This window comes from Triturus cristatus, chromosome 10, assembly GCF_964204655.1.
Source record: "Triturus cristatus chromosome 10, aTriCri1.1, whole genome shotgun sequence".
Classification (NCBI taxonomy): Eukaryota; Metazoa; Chordata; class Amphibia; order Caudata; family Salamandridae; genus Triturus; species Triturus cristatus.
This window is the reverse complement of record NC_140593.1, coordinates 126,589,467-126,613,256: the sequence shown is the minus strand read 5'-3', so window position 1 is coordinate 126,613,256 and position 23,790 is coordinate 126,589,467. Positions and strand designations below refer to the sequence as shown.

The 23,790-nt window shown below is 44.5% G+C and overlaps 1 long non-coding RNA gene across 1 annotated transcript in view; it reads left to right on the top strand.

The window, feature by feature from the left end:
- The first annotated feature begins 16,285 nt into the window (after positions 1-16,285).
- LOC146789010 (uncharacterized) overlaps positions 16,286-23,790 on the top strand; it is a 156,129-nt gene continuing 148,624 nt past the window's right edge. The window contains exon 1 of the long non-coding RNA XR_014969738.1: positions 16,286-16,341. This is a non-coding gene — a long non-coding RNA (uncharacterized LOC146789010). The remainder of the gene's footprint in view (positions 16,342-23,790) is intronic.

The following is a 23,790-nucleotide window of genomic DNA, read 5'->3' as shown; positions in this document are numbered from 1 at the left end:
CACTAGAGGGCCCTGCTACAGGATTATCTAGTAAAGTGGAGGACGAGTTCTTCTTCAATAACTCAACTTCACTAGATTTGTCCCTTTGTGCAGATGATAACTTTGTGCTCAATGTGTCACTGGCCGGAATGCTGGTCAATGAAGATGAGAGCGTATTACTTCCCCCCCCCCTCCCCCCTTTAGCTTTACTAGCTAAACAACTTTATCCAGCCTACTCAAGATTTGTTTTGTCTGGGCATCAATCGATTGCTCAAAATGTAGCTTCAGGTCACTAATAATGTTTGACACCCAACCCGGGGGAACCTGTATATCCATTGCTTGGTCCCTTATTTCTTCAGCCACTGTAGATTCTATATTATTAGTGGCCAGGCAACCTCTGCCCTTTTTATGCCCAGCTTTCCTTTTGCTATTCACCTTCTTCTTAACAGCTTGTATATTAACCCCTTTACCCCTTACATTTGAACCCCTATCAGGAGTTGTCTGTACAGGGGAACTAACAATCAATGGGGATTCCATGACCGAGTCCTGAATTGTCAATGGCAGAATAGGAGGAGGCGAAATAAGTTGACTCAGTTGAGGTGTTAGTGAGAGCCGCCTCTCCGTGCATGCAGTTTCGCAGGAGACTTCACCAATGGCTTTGAGCAACATTCTGTCAATAGCCGTCTGCTGCGCATGTACATGTGGGGGGGTCTTTAATGATTTGCTCCCTTGTCTGGAGTTTAATTGGCCCTTAATACTCGATTTTGCCGATCGTGTTTGGATTTTTGCGGCCATATCGGTGTTGCTGTGTTGCTGGTATCTATGTGGGTCCTTACAATAGGCTGTCCGTGTCCTAATAGTCCCAAATCAGCGATTACATGACATCCACCCTTGTATATATAGGACTTGGAACAGTACCTTAGTGAGCCTTCTGCCGCCTCCTGTTGATGTTAGGGCGGCGGCCCTGCCCAGCCTCTTCCAGCCTCGAACGGCCACAAACGGCCCGCCCTTTGCCCGGGCCTAGCCCGGTGCCGCCCGCGCGCGTCCCGCGACGCGGAGGGTGCTTGTCCGCTTTTAGCGCCTCCGGGCGCGGAAGTTTGGTCAATTGGGGGCGGGCTCCACAGCCAGGAATTCTGGGGATTGTAGTCCTCGAACTCCGCTCACCGCGCGCTGCTAGCTGGAACCACAGCAGCCTCGGCGGGATCGAGCAGGAGAGACCCCGGACACCCAACAGCCCTGCACCTCTGCCCCAGGTCCACAGGTCACAGGTAAGCAACACGAGTGATTCACAGTTTTACAATGAGGCTCCCGCTCCACCGAGGGAGCTTGTCCGCTTTTAGCGCCTCCGGGCGTGGAAGTCTGGTCAATTGGGGGCGGGCTCCACAGCCAGGAATTCTGGGGATTGTAGTCCTCAAACTCCGCTCACCACGCGCTGCTAGCTGGAACCACAGCAGCGTCGGCGGGATCGAGCAGGAGAGACCCCGGACACCCAACAGCCCTGCACCTCTGCCCCAGGTCCACAGGTCACAGGTAAGCAACACGAGTGTTTCACAGTTTTACAATGAGGCTCCCCTCAACAGTCACAGGCAGTCTCTTACGCGTTGATTTTCCCAACAATAGTCTGAGTGAAAAAATGCCTCCATTACAGAATAATTTACTTCAGGGGAGAACCTTTAAGGTGAGTGCTGGACCCAACCTTTAAGAAGGAAGCAGAGCTAAAGTTTCCCTCTATCCAATAGGGAAGTACAGCAGGAAAATAGGAATGGCATAGAACTGCTGCAAGCGAATGGCTTCCAGGAGGTGGAAGAGGGAGGGGACCAGGACTGCTGAAGAACCTATACAAACCTCCTTCAGTCGAACCCAGCTAGACACAGACTGGCGACCTGAAGCCTGTCCTGACCACATACCTGGCAAGCAATAGATGTAAGAAATAGAGGCGGGGAATGGAAAAATTGTCTAAGAAATTCAAGAGGGAGAGTTGACAATACTGGCAACCTGGATCCTGTTCTAACACCATCTTATTGAAGGTCTTAAGGCCTCATGCCCCTGGAGACAAGTTGATACCCAGGGATAGCCCAGAGTTCCCCACAGACAATCATATCTCTCCCCTTATGAAGCAATAAGGAGGGATAGACACTTTACAAAAAGACTAAGGCCCATATGTATCACTGCCCTTCCAAACAAAATCAGAATGGGTGGCATTCTTTGATACATCGGCCCTAAGAGAGGAGACAGATGTTTGTAAACTGGAATAATTCAGCTGCCAATTAAATTTATGAATTCATGGAGTTAAATAATTCATTTATTTACATATCTATAAACTAGAGTCATCAAGCTAATTACAGGCAAAGAACCAATTCCAGGTTTTAAAAACCACCAGTTTCAGACCAGTTGCCAGTACGTGACAACAGCCAAAAAGGCAATAAAGGGGCACCAGTGAACACAGTACTTGGTACTTTGAATTTCCTGATTGTGAGAAATTGGGTTGTTGGCTGAGAGGTGTTGAAACCCTACCAATGAACCAGCTGCAGTCCTTGTCATGGTTAACCACTAAAAAAAGCACTAAATTAACCTGTGCTAAACCTTCTAGTAGGTTGGAACAAAAGCAGTCAGGCTTAACTTAGAGGCAATGTGTAAAGTATTTATGCAGCACAGAAACAGCAATAAAGTTTTAAAAAAAACACAAGACAAATCACACACAAATTTAGAAAAATAGAGAAAATTGTAATAAATTGACAACAAAAACAACAAACATCCAATCAGCTGAATCGGAGTTATGATTTTTATTTTACGTTTTAAGTGCAATATAGTGCCTAAAAGATCAAAGAGCCAACTGTGGACATTTATTCAGACTTGGAAGAAATTTTGAAGAAAAATGTCTGAGAAGGTCAGTGTTCAGCGGGGCAAGGCAGCTGGCTGTGTCCGAGAAGGGGCGTCATTGTTGGGAAGCCGCTGGACAAAGCTGCGGTGAAGATTCCTACGTTCAGGCTTGGTCTCTTTTTTGGAAGTTGAAAATCTCCAGTAGGACGAAACTGCAGGATGCAGCCAATGAGGTTTCATCGAGGCCAAAATCTCCTTCTGCGAGGAGCCACTCAACAAGATTTGCTGCTGTGGAGAAGAACATAGCGGGAGCTTCTGCGGAACCAGGTCAACTGGCGATGCACCTTGGGTGGACCATGCCTCCTCTTGGTTCTCAGAGCATTTTTTGGCAAAACATTTTCTAAGTCCCAAGTTTTGATTTGGACTATCTGGGCACCTTTAGCACAACTGCCAAGGGTGCAGGACAGGAGGGTCACCAAATGACAGGTCTGGACTCACTAAGGGTGGGTCCATGCGCAGGTTCTAGATGTTTGAGGCCTTTTCTGTCCCTAAGGCTCTGATCAGAAGGCCATCCAACTAGCCCTTGGAATCACTCTGGAAATCCTGGATTTAAGCAGAAAATCAGGTCTCAAGCAGTAGGGAAGTCGTCTGGGGGCACATAGCAGGCTTCAGGTAGCAGGGCAGTCCTCCTTCATGCAGCAAGACACTCCTTTGAAGTACACAGCAAATCACAGGCAGTCCTCTAAGAGTCCTTCTGTAGGTCCAGTAAGTGAACTGAAGAGTGGGTTTGAGGATCCAATTTTCATAACTGGTGCCTCCTTTGAAGTGGTAGAAACTACTGGAGGCTTCCCCCTACAGAAGTATCTGGAATTTCCTTCCTCCATCTCCTAGTTCCATTCTCTCTGCATTCACAATAGGCTACTGTGCAGTGCTTTGTGTGTGAATTGAGGCACATTCTTGTGAAGTGCAAGTGGGACTGTGCACAGCTCCACCCCCCATACTGCCTGAAATAGCCCATCCAGGAAACATCTAGTCCCTCTATTCTGTGGCTGTCTGGGAGAAATACACAAAGGCCAACTACACCTAGTCATGTAACCCAGGAACAGGCTGCTGGCTCCAAATGGTTAGGACAAGAAAATGACAAATTTCCAGTGTCATTTTCAGAACTGTGACTTTAAATCCAACATTAAAGAGGCTATTTAAATTACAATTCCTGAGGCACCAAATATGACTTTTCTAACTTCTCCCAATCAAAAGTTAGCACTTAAATGTAATAAGGTAACTCAATATTATCTATGGGATAGGTAGGACTCACCATAGTGGAAAACAAATTTGTGAGTTTTTCACTACTAGGACATGTTAAACTTAAAAGGTCATGTCCACCATTTTAATTACAATGCAACATACCCCATCGACTTTCTAGGGCCTACCTTAGGGATGACTTGTATTTAATAAAAATTGAGTTTTAGGCTAGGCAAGGAGATTATTTTGCCAAGTCGAATTGACAGTTTAAAACTGCTCACAGGTTGCAATTACAGGACAAGTTTAAATGTGCTACTTCAGTGAGTGGCACAGTAAGTGCTGCAGGCCCACTATTAGCATTTAATTTACCAGCCCTGGGTATATTCTATACACCTTTACTAGGAATTTATAAGTTCATTACATTTAGCAATCTGGTGTAAGCCAATTTTACCACGTTTGAGGAAGTGAGCACAAGCAATTTAGCAATTTAGCTAGGAGTGGTAAAAAAGCACAGAGTCCTAAGGCCAAAAAACGAATTCAGAAAAGTAGGTGGAATTAAGGCAAAATGTTTGGGGGGGGAATCATATAGAGAGGATCAAGTCCAACACTGGTGCTTAAGCCTAAGGCTTTCATGATATAGGCAGACAAAAAGGGCAACCAATGAGACACTTGGAATGAAGCAGGTTTGTTGCTATTTCCGTTTCGTTCTGCCAGACTGGATGTATGTGGGTTACAGCTCCGATAACTTTAATACAATATTTTGTGATCAGTTTATTTGAATCATTTGTGGTACACATTTCTACACCCACTATAAAAATGCCAAAATGATTGACTTAATAAATATCTCTTTCAACTCTCTCAACAGCATTGGATGTGTTGCAAAGGAGTGGTCCTGGCATGTTTTACTGGATTAATCGCACCTTGGATTACGCTGCTTCCTTCATATAGAAGTCTGAATATAATGGGGTGATGCTGGGGCCTATTGAAGGAGTGTAGGCAGTACTTCAAATCAGAGATGGTGGCTGAACAATCAGAGATGGTGGTTGATGAAGCAATCTGACCATAGTTATGGATAAACTATTAGCTGCATCCTTTCACAGTTATGTATGAACATGAGCTCCAGTGTATGACCAGCTGGATGTCACCAACCCTTGATTATGTTATGGTCATTTACATGTGCCGAATAAAGCTTCATGAATTGAATTGTTATTGAAACCCAGTACTTCAAAGGACTCAAGGAGGGCCAGCTGCAGTTGGTACATATTGTGTCGAGTCAAGATTTACATTCAAGAACAAAACGTTGTGGAGTCTTGGATACAGAAATCGATAGTACACATTTCTGAGTGGTATGTTGACCCAGTAAACTCTACTTCGTTACTGGAACTTTTTTCCACAAATGATTAAGGACAAACAAGGACACATCCTACGACTCTATAAGCTAGGTAAATATGTTTGTGTTTTTCTGTACTTTAGAAAGGATGATTCTAATATCTATGCATTTTTCCTGAGATACACTTCAAGACATTGTGTTAGCCTGTGTTTGACACTGTCAAAGAGTTAAAGCTTTCATTTGTTAAAGAAGTGGCATTCAGCCTAGTGGCCCCTCATAATCATTGCAAGTGATGCATGGAAGGTGTGATCAGCAAAGCTATTGCAATTTCACAATTGCTCTGTCCCTGCTCACAGAATCCATCAATGAAGCTACCCAACGCCGTGGCTTAGAGAAAGCCAGTGAGCAGAGCTTGATTCTTAGGTGGCGCAATGTATTCTCCAGTCTTATCCACAACACTTCGATCTCTGCTACAGAAATTGAAGGGTTAAGCCCTTGACATTCCTATTGACATAGATGTAGCTTGTAAAATATGCATCAGACAACAGCCTTACGATGTGTATATACGCCATGGGCCCAAAGCACAAATGTAAAGGGAATCGCCCCTCAAATGTATATAAAGGTCTGTGCAAACATTGGAAACGGTGTCTGACAAAGGAGGGAACAGACTCCCTGGCAACCAATGGGTTAAAATTGCTGTTAAAGGCATGGGAGCTCTCTGGAGGAGAATACTGCTAGAGTTGATAATGATGCACAGCCATACTGAGAAGCTCCTGCAGTGTCACCTGAAGCAGAAGTGTGGGTGCTCGGAGCATGACTGCACCCTCCTCTCTGAAGAACTGATGTAATGTTTTACAGATTCTTCCAGAGCTATGACGATCTTTGAAGCCGTCATCATGAACATGCACTGAGTCACCCGCTGCACATCACCATTTCAAGAAAGGACGGTGTGTGTAATGACGCATTATGAGGGTGGTGCACACAGTGACTCACATGCCACACCCTTCAACTACAAGCATCTGTCCAACACCACAGGAGAGGGATCAGGGGTCACCTACCCAGCTACTCACCCTTCATTTAAAAAGGGAGGGGGTACATAGCCCGTACCCATCCCTCTCTGCAACAGGAACAGAGGTAACCTCACCACCAATCCATTGCCTTTTGCCCCTGGGTGTACAGTAAGGTACGGGTGTTGTATTGAGCTTTCTGACCACGTATGAGGTCCATGCACTAGGGAATGACTATCACCAGGAATGAAGAGGCAGGACAGCAATGCCACCCATCCTCCCCTGGGATCACCTCATTTCCATCCTCTTTTCCGTCCTTCCTTTGGATAACAACTCCATGTACCCCTCCCTCGGAGGGGCGTGGCTTTCGTCACTATTCCACAGGGGGAGCGAGGGTTACACGGAAGCAGTCATTAACTCTCCTGTTAACCTCCAGACAAAGGAAATGGGTGAGGGGTCATGGTGGCATTACGCGGGGCTCTTCTGCCTTCTTCAAGAAAAGCAGTTTGGAGGGAGACGCAAGGGTAAATGTGGAAACAAACGGCGATACGATACATACCCCACAATGCCATTTTGCACGTCCCAAGAGCCTTGCAGAGACGAGCAAGGCATTTGTTCACCCACTCACTCACTTTCAAATTGCAAACACCTTACCCTAGGTGCGAAGAAGCAGCCAGGGAGTATTAACGTCTGCAAACCAGGGAAGCGGGCCATTCCCACCCCACCATAAACACCCCTTGCCTTACAGGGTGTAATGATTCCATGCTCCGTGCGTGGAAGCGGGGATTCCTTCTCCCTCAGCTAAGGATAGAGGGACACGATTACACCCCCTCCCTCCTACTTTACAGAAGAGCAGGGCTCCCCCCCCCCCCCTTCTCCACCCACCTTCACCTCCTCCATCCACCGCACCTGCCTATGGTTACTACGCCCCCCACAGACACGAGCTTACACAGGGGAGCACAACCCCCCTCCACAAGGGTTTGGTACAGCCGGGCTGTCCCCGGTGCGGGTCTGGAGGAGGAGGGAAGCGCACGTGCCCGCCGGGCTACGTTCCACCGACCAGCACCATGACACAGCGAAGAGATGCAGAGGGTTCCAAGCCCGACCTCGCGGGAGGGGGCGGGAGAGACCACGAGGGTTTATTGGCAGAGGGGCGGCGAGAGCGTGGCCCCTCCTCCCTGCATTTGCAGAATGGTGCCGTCCGCGGTACTACAAATCCCCCCTGCCCTGGGCTGCAGAGCTGTCAGTGCAGGGCGTGGGATGTGCTGCTGTGTGGGCAGTGGTGGCAGTGCCTGCTCACTGCGGGGTGGGTCCTGTTGTGATGCTGCGGCCGCAGTACAATGGGGCATCCTCTGACGCTGGGCTGTCAGTGAAGCTTCCAGTGCTGTGCGTGCCCCGCTGCCTCCCTCGGCCTCAGTGCTGCGTGCATGCCCTGCTGCCGAGCTGGCAGTGCGCTGCAGGGCGGATCCCCTGGTACTGTGCACGCTGTGCTGGCCCCCAGCTGCACCCGTGCTGCTGATCTCTCGATACACTGCAGGGTGTGGCTTTTTATGCAGCAGAGCTGCCAGTGCATGCCGCTGCGGGGCCGTGCCGTTGCGCTCTACAGTGTGGCCCCTGCTGAGCAGCGGGCGCTGCAGGGCAGGTCGCTTGCTGCTGAGGTGTCCACAAGAAGGTGCGCCTCTTGGTGCAAGAGACCCACCCTGCTCCCAGTACAGTGCATGCTGCTCCGAGCTCTCACTCCAAGGTGCCCTGAGTGCTCAGGCATTCTCTGACCCGGCGTGCCCTCTGGGCACACCGATTGCCCCCTGGTGCTGCCCCCCACGCTCCTACCGCTGCTGATCTCCACGTGAACTCTTACTGCTGCCATCACCGCGCCCTGCTGGTGCCAGGGAGGACTGCCCTGCTGCCCCACCAGCCCTTCTGACAGGTGAGTCTGGCCATCATTCCACATTATCGTGGTTTCTGCTGCCTGTACCTAGTGGTGAGTGCCAGGGGGCACACTGAGCTCTTTCCAAACTACCTTGTTCTAACTCCGAGTATGGTAATACAATGTGTGTGGGAAAAGGGGGAGGGCATTATAATCCTAAAATAACGCCAGCAGGCTTAAACCTCCCATCACTCGACAGGAAAGGTTTCATGCGTGGGGGGATAGATGCTGAAACACTTGTTAAAGACAAAAAGTAAATGCAAGTTGCATTTTTATAAGAATATTAAGAAACAGTGCTCTGTACTACACCCCCCCCCCCCACTACAAAGCAACGAAAGACCAAGAAACGTGTGGCGTTCGTTGTCCGTCAGTAGGAACATGCCTGAGATGTGTTGCAGCCTCAGCCCACCCACACGCACATATAGGAAATGCAAGACAGCTGTTCCTTCACAACCCACCCCACAACCCAAGAATGCCTCTGATCTCTTCCCCCACAACATGAAATGTGCACCGATGCGAGTCTGCTGCCCTATAGATGACAACCATGCGAGATACATTTTAAGGATGCGCACCTTCTCCACCCTAGAAGAACCAGAAGGTGTACATTGACTACTTTTCTAATCTTGCAAGTAAAACATGTGTTACAGCATCATCCAAGGCCCCACACGCCATCAGAAACACAAGAGCAATACAAAGGGCTATGTTGTGTTAACATGGTAAAGTCCCTAGTAATATCCAGGGTTGCATGTGGTGCATCAGTTTAGTGCAGGAAATAATTACATTGACCACCCAACTCCTCGCTACAAGGGGAAATAAAAATCTTTCAAGCATTTTTGTAATCTATGAATGAATTAGGCGCCTCCAACCCCACAACAACGGACAAGTAAAGTTTGTTAGTCAGTCTTTGATACTGCACCTTCATAGACATGTCAGAGATTGGCCTAGTTCTTCGAGGTAGCACCCGGCATGCAGGAGATGCTTTCGAGCCCTTTTCTCCTTGGCAGAATCTCTTCTCCTGGCTTGGTAACGACTATTTTTGTACACGCCATTGTAGACACTTTTCACTGGTTCATCCTCTACTTTTAGAATATTTCTTGTTTCCGAAAGTGTATGAGTTCCCCGTCATATTCCCTACCAATCGCATAAGAAGGTAGAGATGTATTTTAATGGCATGAATGTGCTTTTTGTAGTGCATAGTGAGTCCGAGTGTGATTTTCTATTAAGGAATGCGTACTTCCCTTAAAAAGAAAGATATCGAATAATATCTAGTAGAGCTGGAAACCATTTTAAATATCCGGGATTAACATCATCAGAATAAAGTGCGAAGGAACAAGAAATTATAAATTAGGACAGTCTTGAAAAATTGCATTTGTAGTTTTTAGATTTTGTAATTATCCACATGGTTAATAAAAAGTAGCATAATGTGTCTGTATGAAAGTAGCCATGCTCCGACATATATATTTTTTTATATCATTATTGCCAATCTGGTGTTAATCTTACTATACAAACAATTCATATGTTTGGATTAAATGCACTTAGACGGTCTGAAATGCCTGGTTCACGCTTTTCGTTGGTAGCATCCTTTACTTCTGAGGCACTCTCATGTATAATAGGCTGTTGTGGCGCATCTCCATTTTCTTGTTGAAGGTTTTTCATCCTCCATATTTATTCCTGAAACCTCATAGCATTAGAGTGCATTGGCTGAAAAAAGTGCATGAAACAAATGAGTGTAAATTAAAGGCAGTAGTATTCCAACGAGGAAGGAGTCTATTCATTGAGCTATTTTGTCATATGTCACCTCAAAATATAAGACTGGTGAGGCACATGTTCCACAATAAAGCCTTATCAGAGTGGCACTTCTCACAATGGCGACATCACGGTGAAGGACACCTCTCACAACGAAGGTCTGGTGGCTGGGGACCTCTTACACTAGAGATCTGGTAGAAGGGAACTTCTCACACAATGAAGCTCCAGTAGTGTGGGAGACCACCCATAAAAACCTCTTGGAGGTGCACAGTGACACACTAGCAAGAGCTGAGGGACAGCCCTCATAGTGAAGATGTTGATGAAAAGAGATGTAGAGGTCACAGGCGTCTCCTAATGAAGACCTGGTGCAGAGAGCCACCTCATAACAAATAATCTGAGGCCGTTAGTGGTGAGCAACAACTTGTGACTGTTAAGGGCCACATCTTCGACTAAGATCTGTGGTGAACAGTGGTGAGGGGCATCTTTTTATGTAACAAACCTCAATGGGCATCAGAGGAGATGGCAGCCTTTAAAAATGAATTTTTGAGGCAGTCACATTTTATTTACAAGGGAGTGTCACCTCTTCTGCTGAAGCTTTGCTAGATCAGTGGTGGATAACTTGTAGTTGATAGTGAGGGCCATTGCTTCTAAGGAGGTTCTGTGTCGATTACTGCTGAGGACCACCTCTTCTAAAGAAGCTGTGTCTTGGTCGCTGCTATGGCCACTCCGTCTAAAGGGGCTGTGTGTTGGTCACTGGAGAGAACGCATCTTCTATAATGAAGCTATTTGGTGGTCAGTGGTGAGTAACCCTGCTTATGATGACTGATGAGGGACAATCCTTATAATGAACATCTCAGGTGGCGAATATTGAGATTTACATCAAATTTGGCCCCTTGGTGGCAGCGAGTAAGGGACAGTTGGCAACTGATGGTGAAGTTCTTTGCATGATTGGATTAAGACCTTGAAAGACAAAGCTGATGGGTATGAACTATTGTTGGCATTGTGCAGCACTTCCTTCCCCCCACATCTGGATGCTGCCTACTGAGCACCCTCTGTGCATTATTTTCTGACAAGCCGCTCTAGCCTTTTTCTGACAGCAGTTAGAAATGCTGTGTTGGAATGGCACGGCCCCTCTGCAGACATGGGGATGGGCGTGTTGGGCGTTGCCACCACTAGACATGCGGCAAGGCTCGCTCACGTGGCGATCCTGCCTGGGCTAAGAGCTCAGCGGGCCTGGATGCAGGCAGAAGGCAGGGAGCTGCTGCCAGAGGGCATGTCTCCTGTACTGCTTGGTACAAATCCCCCCCATAGCGCTTGTAAAGCAGCCCTCTCACACTAAATTGCCTCCAGCCCAATGAGTTGGGTGTGTGCTCCATTTGAGCTGTGAAAGGCATGGCCAGCGAATAATTGAGCGCCTGCTCTCTACTCCCGGCGTTCATAGAAATGAAGATAATGCACAAGTGTAATCTTATGCTTGCTTTCATAGCTTAAGACATCGAAATCATAGTATGTTTGTGTAAGTAAATATACACAAGGGGCCCGACCCACCTAGATAAATGTAGAAGCACACATTTGTTATTTCTGCGGTGCATATTGTGCTAATTTGGAAGTGGTGTTGACACAACCTCAAACACTGCACCATTGAAAGGGCACAGGTGCTTCAACCCCAGCCGTGGAGATGGACGCTGATTCCAGCAGGAACAGTCTGGCACTGCACGAAGGAGCAGAAGCTGGCCATCCCTTAGCTAGAGGATGCAGCCAAGGTTACACCGTCAGGGCCCTTCTGTGGAGAAGGTGTGGCGACTTCATGGCATCGTATGCCACGTACATACATGTGTGGTATAGGTGTCATTCAAATATCCCATGTATTTCACGGATCGTGGATAGAGGAGAATGCACTGGTAGCCTAGTCATGCACCCCCGCCTCACTGAACAGGGAAATAGTGTGAAGTACGCAGTAGATTGACACTTCTTTTGTATAAGCATGTTTAAAGCGGATTACAACACATGGTCACAATATCTGAATTTACTGGGGAAGCTATGTTTATTTTCATCTCTGCGTATGTGTTTGTGATTGTGAATAGCTCAGTGTGATAGTCCATCATTTGGTGGTCCAATTTATTTCGAGGTTGTCATAATAACCAAATTATTTTCACTTTGATAAAAAAATAATGCTCAATAATGATTTATATGATTGTTCCAGGTGTGGGCAGATAAAATTCACTCAACAAAATTGTCATTTTTGGACATTACGCCATGAACGATGTGTACCGGGTTCAATATTAGAATCCTGTCAAAGCCTGACGTGGGAGGGGGTGGGCATGCCGCCCCTCAAGGAGCAATAAAATAAATAGGCTGTATTTATTTATGGCATAAGAGTATGTGTTTCTGTTGCTCAAGAAGGCATTCCACTTTAGAGCAAGTAAAGTTGATATGTTTGGTGGTAAATGTATAATCTTATTAACAGATACTCTCGGTCGAAAACCACATTTTTTCTCTTTAAACAGAAAACCGAATGGAGAATGATAAAACACAATTAGGGTGGGTTGAGTTCGCATTTAGCCCTCAGTAGGATTTTGTGACTGATGCGAAAAAATGGCCTACGTTTGTGAAAAAGAGACTGTATTGAATGAGCAGCGACTTGGGAGCAGTATTTACCCCAGGATCACAAAAGGCCCTCTAAGTGAACACTTCTTGTAGGGTGTGCATGTGTGTAGATGTTAGTCAGCATCGCTGGGGTGCAGCCATTCAATGTGTTTTTGCAGCTCCTGTAAAAGATATCACCTACAACAGACTCAACGGCTGAGAACAGAGTATGGGCGAATTCTAGTCAAATATTGCCTCTCACATCTGTTGCGCTTATCAAAGACATTTTCCTGAAAAGGTGTATTTTTTTAAATACAGACATTTCCTCGGTGCCATTTTCCAACGATCTTTAGGTTAGATAATGAAGATTTCTTTGAAGCCCAGTGTAAACAAGAGCATATAAATGTAATTATCCCAGGAATGTGTTCGCGCGTATGTCTGCACATTAGCAGGTTTGTTTGCAAGACTGCGTAACTCTACAATTTTGTAAGCGTCAAAAAAATCACCAAGATAATCTTCGTTTGGTGCTTCTTACAGCTACTTTAATGACCATGTTAGTAAGAGTGGAGAAAAAAATCTGGTATGACAGGCTGTAGAAAAGAGCTAGAACCCGTGATCATTAAGACACCACACGCACAGCGCTTTATGAAGAGATTTTACAACTTCCATTAGTTTTTGTAGTGAAAGTTTTCAACAAAATAGTGTAAGGGGCCTGTGTCCATATAACAAGGATCCTCGCTAATCAAATGTACCTTTTCCATTGTCCTCATATCAACAGAAAGCCATTTTGGCACATTTGGAGGGTTCTATGTATGATCCTAGCAACTGTGTATACAGTTGGACATTCTTACTGACACAATTCATCGTCACACAAACATTTGAGATATAAAGTGCTGCACGGAGGCAGAAGTCTGCTGCAGGCTTGTTAGGTATACCTCAAGCGGTTGTGCTATGTCTGCTGCAGTCTTGTTAGGTATACCTCAAGCAGTTGTACTATGTCTGCTGCAGGCTTGTTAGGTATACCTCAAGCGGTTGTGCTATGTCTGCTGCAGTCTTGTTAGGTATACCTCAAGCGGTTGTGCTATGTCTGCTGCAGGCTTGTTAGGTATACCTCAAGCGGTTGTGCTATGTCTGCTGCAGGCTTGTTAGGTATACCTCAAGCGGTTGTGCTATGTCTGCTGCAGTCTTGTTAGGTATACCTCAAGCGGTTGTGCTATGTCTGCTGCAGGCTTGTTAGGTATACCTCAAGCGGTTGTGCTATGTCTGCTGCAGGCTTGTTAGGTATACCTCAAGCGGTTGTGCTATGTCTGCTGCAGGCTTCTTAGGTATACCTCAAGCGGTTGTGCTATGTCTGCTGCAGTCTTGTTAGGTATACCTCAAACGGTTGTGCTATGTCTGCTGCAGTCTTCTTAGGTATACCTCAAGCGGGTGTGCTATGAAGCTGATGAGAATGTTACAGAACAGCCACATTTCTTTATTTTACTAGAGAATAAGCCTTTGTTAGTAGAAACTTCTAGAATAAGTCTAAATTACCATTTCTTTCTAAATAAGGAATTGGTTCCCAGAGGCAATTCGGAAAATCAGCAGGCCTGATGTACACGCTGTCGATGAACAAGAGGAAAAAAAATCAGAGTTCCTCCCTTTGGAAGTTACAAACGTATGTTCTGTTGTCATAGTGATTCTTAACTAAACAGAAATAATGATAAGGGTTTAGCTTACTGCTAACAAACTGTGGCCCAAAGCGGAGGTGGTATGAAGGGTAAGAAAGCCAAATTCCATTGAAAATCGTTGTTACCGTCCATAGATACTGCTGGAAGAGTTCCAGAAACAATTTGCTAATAGGGTTTATGTGTATTCAGTGGCACCTGAACTGTCCCCGCCCACCGAATAAGAAAGGTTAAAGGGCTACAGGTGGATATAGGTTTCGGCTTGAATCTTCCAATGCCCTATTACAGGAGGGTATGACATTCTCATTTGCCTGAGATGACAAAAAGGGATTAGTATATTAAGTATGATTGTCTGATTTATTGACCAGAGCCCAATTGGTTATTCATAGCAGGCAGCATTTTAGCTGTGCTCTGGAATGTTCTCAGATACGCGCATGAGGCTGCGTGCGCATCGAATGGCGGAATATGGGGAGGTGCTCTTCTGGAACATTCTCACATTAGAGATCTGCGTGCCACTCTGCAGCTTCCCGTACGCCCACGCAGAGTATTCTAATCAAGGATGGATCCAGTGCACGTCTATCTGGGAAAGGCATTTTGTTGCTCCAAGCTCACACTGTGTCTTCTATTAGTGGCCTGAGTAGCTAATGAAAGTATATGGCCTTGTTAATCTTTTCCTTGAAAAGTGGGACTAACCCTAAGCACAGTAATGACTTATAAGCAGTAGCAGGTTTTATTGCCAGGTAAAGCCTGTGCTTTGTGACAGTGGCTGGTGAACGCAAGCATAAGCTCGACTATACAAGTCTTGAAAATCAAGGTAGCATTGACGCTCAGGATCATGTTTTGATCAATTAGACACTTTCTCTTCAAAAGATTTATTTGGGATCATAAGATGGGCTCATCTAGGTTTATATTATTAGAATCCCAAGAAATGTTTTGGTGTGTTGCTCTTGTAAGAATATCATGAGTAACATTTGCTACTGTGCACCCATGCCACGCCTTGAAATAGTATCAGAAATACATTTTCTACTGCTTGTGGCCAATCTTAGCTGCACAGCTCTACGGAATGCAGCAAGGATAGATAGAGGAACCCAAGACAAAACGTTGGGGGCTTGCAGAAATGCAGAGACCACCATCGGTGGAGGAGGGTGCACCGGGAACAAGGAGGCTAGGAAGGAAAACTGAGAGCGAAAAGGGGAATACAAGAGGCAGCATAGAAGGGGGTGGGCTAGAGAGAAGCACAATGCACGGGCTACAGAAGGAGGAAGATGGGAGCTATGAACAAAAACATTTAAATCTAAATATTCAAACACTGTTGGTCGAAAAAGGTGTAGGGGGTGAAAGGAAAGGGGAAGAGACCTGAAACGTCTGGTTGCAGCACAGGACACTCCTCCAGCTGTAAGAAAAAAAAAATGGCTTGAACCATACAGGAGTTCAGTTCCTTTACATATTTTCGGAGTTTTGGAGGTGATCTAACTCGAAGCCACTATCACGGGTTTTCAATTCAATTTTTCTATTATAATCAGTCTGCTGTTATCCTGTGGACATCAGAGCTGCTATAAGCAATATCCAAACAAAGAAAAACAAAGGGAATGCAGTTTATTTAGATATATTCTGCTTTCCACTTCAGATTGCAATACCAAAACCCATCGCAATAAAGGCCCTGTTTGCTAACCTTTGTAAAATAGAAATCATTGCAAAGAATAAGAGTTTCCTTTTTTTTCTCTTTTTCCTTGTGTATGCCAAATACATGATAGAGAACATTTATTTATTTAGGGGTGAAAAATCTTTGTCCAAGCACGCAATGTTTCTTTTAATAGTCACAAGATAAAAATAAAAATCTAGATTTGCTATCTTTAAAAAAAATCTGTCTGCTGTCCCAAAACAATACTGCCATAAGACGTATAGACAAGTGTACCGATTTTATATGTCACTTGATATATTTTTTTCTCTTTTGTATAATAAATCCTATTTCGTTTTCTTTCAGGCTTGTGGTCTATCCTCCTTTAATGGAAGCTGCCTTCAAGATGGCTGCCACATGTAAGTACATATATTAGCACTTGATTGTTTTTCTGTGCACTATGTAGAGTGATGTGAACTATATATATATTCCAAACCGTTGTTAAGGTGTAGTCAAGGCAGGCAAAGGCTGCACGGCTGCTGCTTAAATAGCACTTTCCATTCTGTCAGGTTGTGCTTAAAAACAAATATAGTAATGGTTTTAAATTGTGAGCGTACTCGCAAATTTAGCCATTAAAAAAAATCAAATTAGATGTGCAGGTGTCTGGCCTGGTTTGTAATGCCACGATGGGGGAATAATGTGATCAAAGGTGAGATGATACAGAGGTTTCTAAGTTGATTGTTTAGAACTACCACTTCCAGTCTTATGAAATATTTTTGGGGCAGTTGCTTCTGTATTTTCTGCACTCCCTTCTCTATTTTCTCCGGTGACATTTTTATTTTTTTTCTATTTTCCATGTTTATTTCTGTTACATAACAAGTTTCCTCCATAGCTTTTTCGTTGAATAAAGGTGGATGAAAAGGACACTGCATTGCCGCCACTGAAGGCGTGTAAGGAGCCCTCCACCATCATTGATCAGCCGTTCCTCTGTGGAACCACACCGCACTGCAGACACTGCTGGTGCCAGGGGTGTGTTTTTCAGCTGCTTTACCAGCAGTCATGCTTCTATCATGCAGTCACTGTACCAATGAGGCTTTCATAGGCCTGTTGTGGTGACACAAATCATGCCTGATGACGCGGTTAGGAAGCCAGTTTTCAGACCACCTTTAAGCAGCTACATTGCCAGTAGCCTTGCATCCATCTGGCAATCAGTGTGCCAAGAAACAGGTCCCACCACTGTGCCAAGTTTTACTGCCATTTGTGCCCCATGTGGAAGTTACTGTGGCAACAAAGAAGGCTTCACCAGACATTGGTGTGCCTGTAGTCCCACCTCCATCAAACAGTGTACGTGCCAGACGTGCGTCCATCAGACAGTCACCTTTACCAATAAGCTGCTCCACATTAGTTGCTTTAGTTGAAATTAGACATACAGTTGAGGCAGACTCCTGATTACAGGTTTTTTCCCTCCAGGTCTCTTCGTTTTATTTCAAAGTCATACAGATGTCAAATAATTTGCTCTAAGAACCTTAAATGCAATAAAGACATCAGTAATCAGCCACGGTAGAGGGCATCTTCGACTTGTGAGCTGCAGCTTCAAACGCAAAGACCTGGCAATCATGGTGAAGTGATGCATTCTCTCCTGACGTGTAGTTGTGGTGTGCTGGGCAGCATGCATATGTTGGTTCTTCCTAGACTGTGAAATCTGTGAGAGGGAGGTGTGCATGAGAGATGGAGCTAGGAGAACAGAGGGGGCCCTTTAATAAGTTACCAAGAGTGTGCCATACTGCAGGCAGGAATGGTGCCTCTTTCAGGGTAAAACACCAATTAATTAATGAAATACAAATGGAAACCTATATATTTAGAGCAGTCATAAAAGACGACAGCACAACCCTGGATCACTGACGAGCAGGTAGCTGTGTAATAATTATTATCTGAGGGATGTCTGCCCATGCTGCACTACTATGGTGACATTAGCGGTACAATCCTGATACCTCTGATTGAAAGCTGATAAGCTAGCGATGAGTGTCAGCCACTGCAGAGGACCGCCTCCTGAAACCTGCGCCTCTAGTTGGGGTTGCGTTTTATGGCATGTCCATTTTTAGGTCGAGCATTCGAGACCTCTTGTATATACTTTAGTATATACTTATATGTGTATGTACTTTGTGGGCTCTGGAGATCAGCCCTGGGACTTGTCTGCTTTCGCTTAGGGACTTTTTTTTTGTTTAACTGCTTCTATTTAACTGTCTTCATAGAAAATGACGAGTAGAGGTCAGCAAATACCAGAATTGCTTTCTGCTGAGGGATTTTATTTTTTTAATTTTTCTGGCAACTGTCTCTATTTAACTTTCTTGATAGAAAACGACCAGCAGAGGTCAGTAAAATACCAGAATCACTTTTGCATTCTCTAGATTCCAGTCCATAGAAATTGTCTTCCACGAGCACCCGTAGACAATAATATTGTTTTCAAATCTTGTATTTTCAGTGATATAACCACCGAAAGCCCTGATTTTATATTAAAAACAGAGCTTTGGACTATACCATTTCTAGCTGAAAGGCAATATTTATCTCCATGTGTTTCCATACCTGGCGTGTCACGCAGTTCGGTGCTTACTTTCCCTTCATGTTAAAGAACAGTAGATGTTTCAGCATCCAGGCTAGTGCTGCATAGCTAAATACATATAAGGTTCCAAAGGCGAGACTGATTGCATTGCAAATGCTTGTTATAAGTCTGCTCTATAGCTGCAGTCCGCTTTACCAACTTAATGTCGCTCATCCCTGTGCATCACTCTCCTGCAAGCACTGGGGTCTTAGGAATTTGGGTTGACCATATTCCTCTGCATGTCTGGACCGATCTAATTTTACAGCCACAACCAATTCCCCTAAGGAAGTGTAAGCGTATCTTCCTGTTCTCTGCTCCCTCCATCCATCGTCGATACATTTGTTAAAACTTAGAAAGCGGACCATTTTAAATTTGGCAGCTTCAGATGGAAATGGTAATTTCTCTCCCACAGACCAGCATACAACTTGTAGGTCTCAGGAAATCTAATTTCTATATATAATATGCCAAGCACTTTAGAGGCCACAGAACTGGGCATCATGTATACCAGAACTGATGCTGTTGCCATCTAAATTGAAATTTATTTTGTGTACATCGTTTTCTTTTAGTCTAGTGTTTGCTTGTTTAAGTACGGCACATTGTTATCACCACTATCTTTACAATTCGTATAGCATTGAACTCTATACAAAGGGTACTTTGTGTTCCATAACCCGTCTTCGATTTGTTCCTTGATCTACCCAGATGTTCCACCTTCTACAGGAATGCCAGCTTCTGCCAGAGACTCAGAGTCTAACTGGCCTGGATGGGAAAATAAGAAATAAATAGACTCACTTAGGTCAGGCATGAGGAGTCACAAAGAATCATCTTTGGTGATTTCTACAAGGCGTGAGTGGTCGTTTCCAGCTCATTGCTTGGTTGTCATCTTCTTCAGAGAGAATTGTTTGTTTTTACGGATTCACTTAGTGGGCTAGGGACACGTAGGCCAAAATGGTAAATCAAGACTCTTCCTGTCCCTCAAGTTGTCTTCTGCTGGAGCCATTTGTTGGGGTTCTGAAGACAGGGGAATCTGTGCATGCATTCCTGTCTGCCTGACTGACATAGACAATATCGGAAAGGGAGTTTTGGGGACACTTGCTATAGAATCTTTGTGTACATTCATACCTGCCCGTCTCGGGCTTAGACAATATCAGAAAGAGAGTTTTGGGGGGCATTTTCTATAGAATTTTTGCGTAGATTCAAATCTTTCTGACTCAGACATAGTCAATATTAGACAGGGGGCATGGAGGAGAGGGGGTTACCTTCTCTTTGCATACATTCATGTCTACTTCACTCTTTGACAAAGATAGAATCTGAAAGGGTGTTTTGGGTTCTACTTTGTACAGGACATTCTGTCTGATCATGTGGCCTTGCTACCAGTTGCCCTACTTTCATTGACTGCTGGGAAATCTATTACCAACACCATCAAAGCGCTGAACAAAACACGTTTGTACTCTGAATCCCTGGCATGCGTCTTCACATCGCCAATTGTGAGGACTATATTGTGCACACAATATATCAGATTTGCCTCCACAAGTTGTACAACCCAAAGACATTTTGTTTTAACCCCCACTTTAAAAAAGCTCTGGCCACCATCACTCAAAGCCACCTGCTAGCAGAAAATCTGGCTAGGGTGATGTGATTTCCCCATGGTTTTGAAAAGAACGTATGCGAAGCTGCTTTGAATAGAGTACAGTTGTTGAGCCATGAACGCGTTAAGCGTGTGAGGTTCATGCCTATCCGGAGTTGGTGAATATTTACCGCCTGAAACTGTAATTTGGCCAGACTTTTCTGGGCTGGATCATCAATACTTACTAATTCTCAACTATCCACAACACTGGCGGGAAAACGACTTAGCTAGAAGATATAAAAAAAATAAGATTTCTTTTTAATTATGCAGCTGGAAGAAACTGTGTTGTTAGTGTACATGGGAAGCATGCAAATGGCACTTCGAGAACTTATAAGGCTCCTAGTTTTTCGTTTTTTTACTGATTTTTTTACAGATCGTCTATTTTCTAGTCTGTGTTGATTTTTAAATATGGCAAACTGCAGAACATGGGTATTCTTTTGGTTGATTCTTACTACTGCAAACACGAGTTTCAGGCCAGTATTTAACCAACAAATGGGAATGTACATTTGTTGATTAAATGAATATGGAAATGCGTCCACTGCAGCCTCATTTTTACACTAAACACAAAATAAATATGGATAAATACAGATGGAAATGTCAAAAAACAAATACCATAAAATTGGGAACCCTATTTATAATTCATATTTTGAAGCCTGCTGCGTTGGATAGCATTACACCAACATGGCACTGAGCAGCCTTCAGGGCACTCTGCGGCTGGCAACCCCTCAGGGTACTGTTCGGTGGGAAAGGCTACCAAAGAGGTGTGTATGTGTGACTTCAGATGTGTGTGTGTCAGAGTGGGTATTACACAACCGGGGTTATATAGTAATTGGCATCATAGTTCTGAAAGGGTGAAAGGTTACAGAAAGAAATGATAGAATGTAAATTTCACTCAGCACATAGTTGAGCTGAAATGTCCCTAGGCGCTTGGGCAATAGTGCCTGTGTGATTATTTTAATATCCATTTATTTTATCCATTTATTTTTTAAAAATGCGTTCAATGAGGAGACATATTCATCCAGCATTTACACTGCAGCACAGCTGTGCATGCCCACCGAAAACAACTTTCAGCAAAATTATTCTAAATACGCAAACCAGTAGAATTAAGCGTTTGCAGCAGCCTTTATTAGGTGAACATTGAATACAATTCATAACTCTTGTAAAGATCCAAGTCGGCTTTGTTATGCAATTTACCAATTAAATTAGCATAACTTACAGTAGGACAGTCGTTATTTGTCATGTGCTGCCAATCTGTGTTCTGTAAAAATAATCAAGGTTTTTTTTTGTCGCCAGCAATTAATTTTTTTTTTTTTTAAAGGAACATACACAATTCAGCAAAAAGAGTTTAATAGTCAACAAAGCTGATGATGTCTGTTTAGTACTTAGACAGGGTTTGTGAATGCCTTTATATATATATGGTGTATTCTTTTGTGGCTTGATGGAAAAATGTATTTCAGATTTGTTTAGGCCTAGATGATGTGGAGTTCAGTTTGTGTACGAAAGGATTTTGCAGCCTGAAGTAGTGAGAAGAATGAATCTGTGTTGCTTGGCGTACCGTCAACTGTGAATGGAATCATTGTGAAATGTAGGATCTACAGAATATTGTACAGTACGATAGGCTTCAAGGCGCACTTCGAATAACAGTAGGCGTTAGTGCTTCGGAAGTGGTGCAGTGTAATTCAGATGCTGCAAAAACTGCTAGCCTTGCTGTTAAGAAGGCTTTGTGTGCGTATGAGGTGGCCAAACGAGCACCCATGGGTGTGTTTATCCTGCCTTAATGAGACATAATTGAGATTTATATAGAACATAATCTACCAATGAGGTAGCACTGCTACACTTCTGGTAGTCCGGAGGTAAATCTCAACGGCTCTGAGGTTTCCATCATAGAGTTGTGAATAGCATTTTTGGTCTGGCCTGGGTGTACGTTACAAGTTCTGTCTAAATGTGTTCCGATGTAGGATAGTGTGTGGTGAGTTCTTGTACGCAGAGTTGTTCACATGATGATACCCAAGTGCATGGCATGTCTGTATATGTTATTTTTAAGAAGTGTACTTAGTGCTAGGTGGAATATACTTCTAGGTGTGAGTCTTGTGCAAGGAGAGGAGTGTGCTCTTTTTGAGCATGGTGATAGCCCCTATGTGGCTTAATTGCACTTTATTGGATTTGTGCTTTTGTTCAGTCTAACATTTACAGTAAGGTGCTGTGTGTGTCCCTTGTGATTTCTGAACCGTGCTCTTGTGAGCACAGTGGTAACTAATTCTATGGCTTAGTTGTGCTGCCGAAGGTATGTGTTCTGCTTGGGATTGGACACTTGTGCTATTGTATTCACAGTAGTAGACCAGTACATGTGTACTGTGTTGGGTGTGTGCGTGGGGTTCTGTGTACATGTATCAACCACCCAGGAATGATTAATCATGAACCAGCAGCAGCAGAAGGACGTATGGGCACTGTGCTATACATGTTAAGCAGAATAAAAAATAATGTTTTAACAGATCCAGTGTACTTGATTCTATCCTTGTTAGTACTGCGTGAGGAGCAACAACGAGAATGCATAATATTGGCCTGGATGTCTTGCCATAAAATTGAGGGGAAACCTGATAGCTAAACAAAAATAGCCACTGACACCAGTAGACACCATTACCTCATTTCAAAACACAACCGCATTCATGTGGGATTTCCTCTATAACAGTTCTGTAGATGTCCAAAAACGTCTAGTGCCACGAACTCTGTCCAGTAGAGACCACTGTGAACTGGTTAGCTGAAAAGTCTTGCAGCGCCGAAAATAATGACATTTCCCATACTTTGATGTGTGCAGTGTGGCACCATTAGGCGTAGCAGCTGTAATCGAAGAACAGCTAAGGCTGTCTACTTCCGGATGTCAATGTCATACTGTGGCTAGACATTGGTCAGCAGACACATGGGGCTTGCTACTGGCATACCTCCTTCTTAGCAGCACAATGTGCACCATCCAGGCGCTCTTCAGCCCCCTGAAGCCGTGCTTGTGCAGTGACACTTCACTGTCGCCCCACCCATCTTCCTGTCCACTGGTCTTCCAGCCTCCGTACCTTGTATTCTCTAGTGTCGTGAAGCAACCCAGACCACAGGCAGCGCTTTACCAAAGACCTCGTAAATAAGCGTGCAATTGCCGTTGTGCCTTCGACTATCGTATTTTCCCCATCGAGGCAGAAGCATTACAATTATTTCACTAACATCACTTTAATTGTGTGTGGCGGTTTTAGAGCATGTTTTCTGTGAGGTGATAGGCACGTTAAATATGAGAATTCTCGTCACAAATCCAAACTGCCTGTTTACTCGCGAGGAGGCTTTGAAAATATGTTTTCACACGGAGGGTAGTGAATGGATGAAACGCTCTGCTCGCCTGACTGGTAGAGACACACGGCGGTGGATTAATAATAAAACGAAGGCTGGGTTAGAACCGGGAGCAGTAGGAACCTAGGAGATGGGGGTATCCGGAGAGTAATGGGTCTGTTGCTTTAAGTACAAGCTGCGGAAATGTGCCTGGCCAGGTCTTTGTCATCTGCAGCGGTTCAAGGTGTGGCTGGCTGGAGTAGGTCGAGTTTTCTTCATTTCATTTTGAAAAAAAAATATTGTTTTCATTAATTTTATTATTCATACGACCATAGT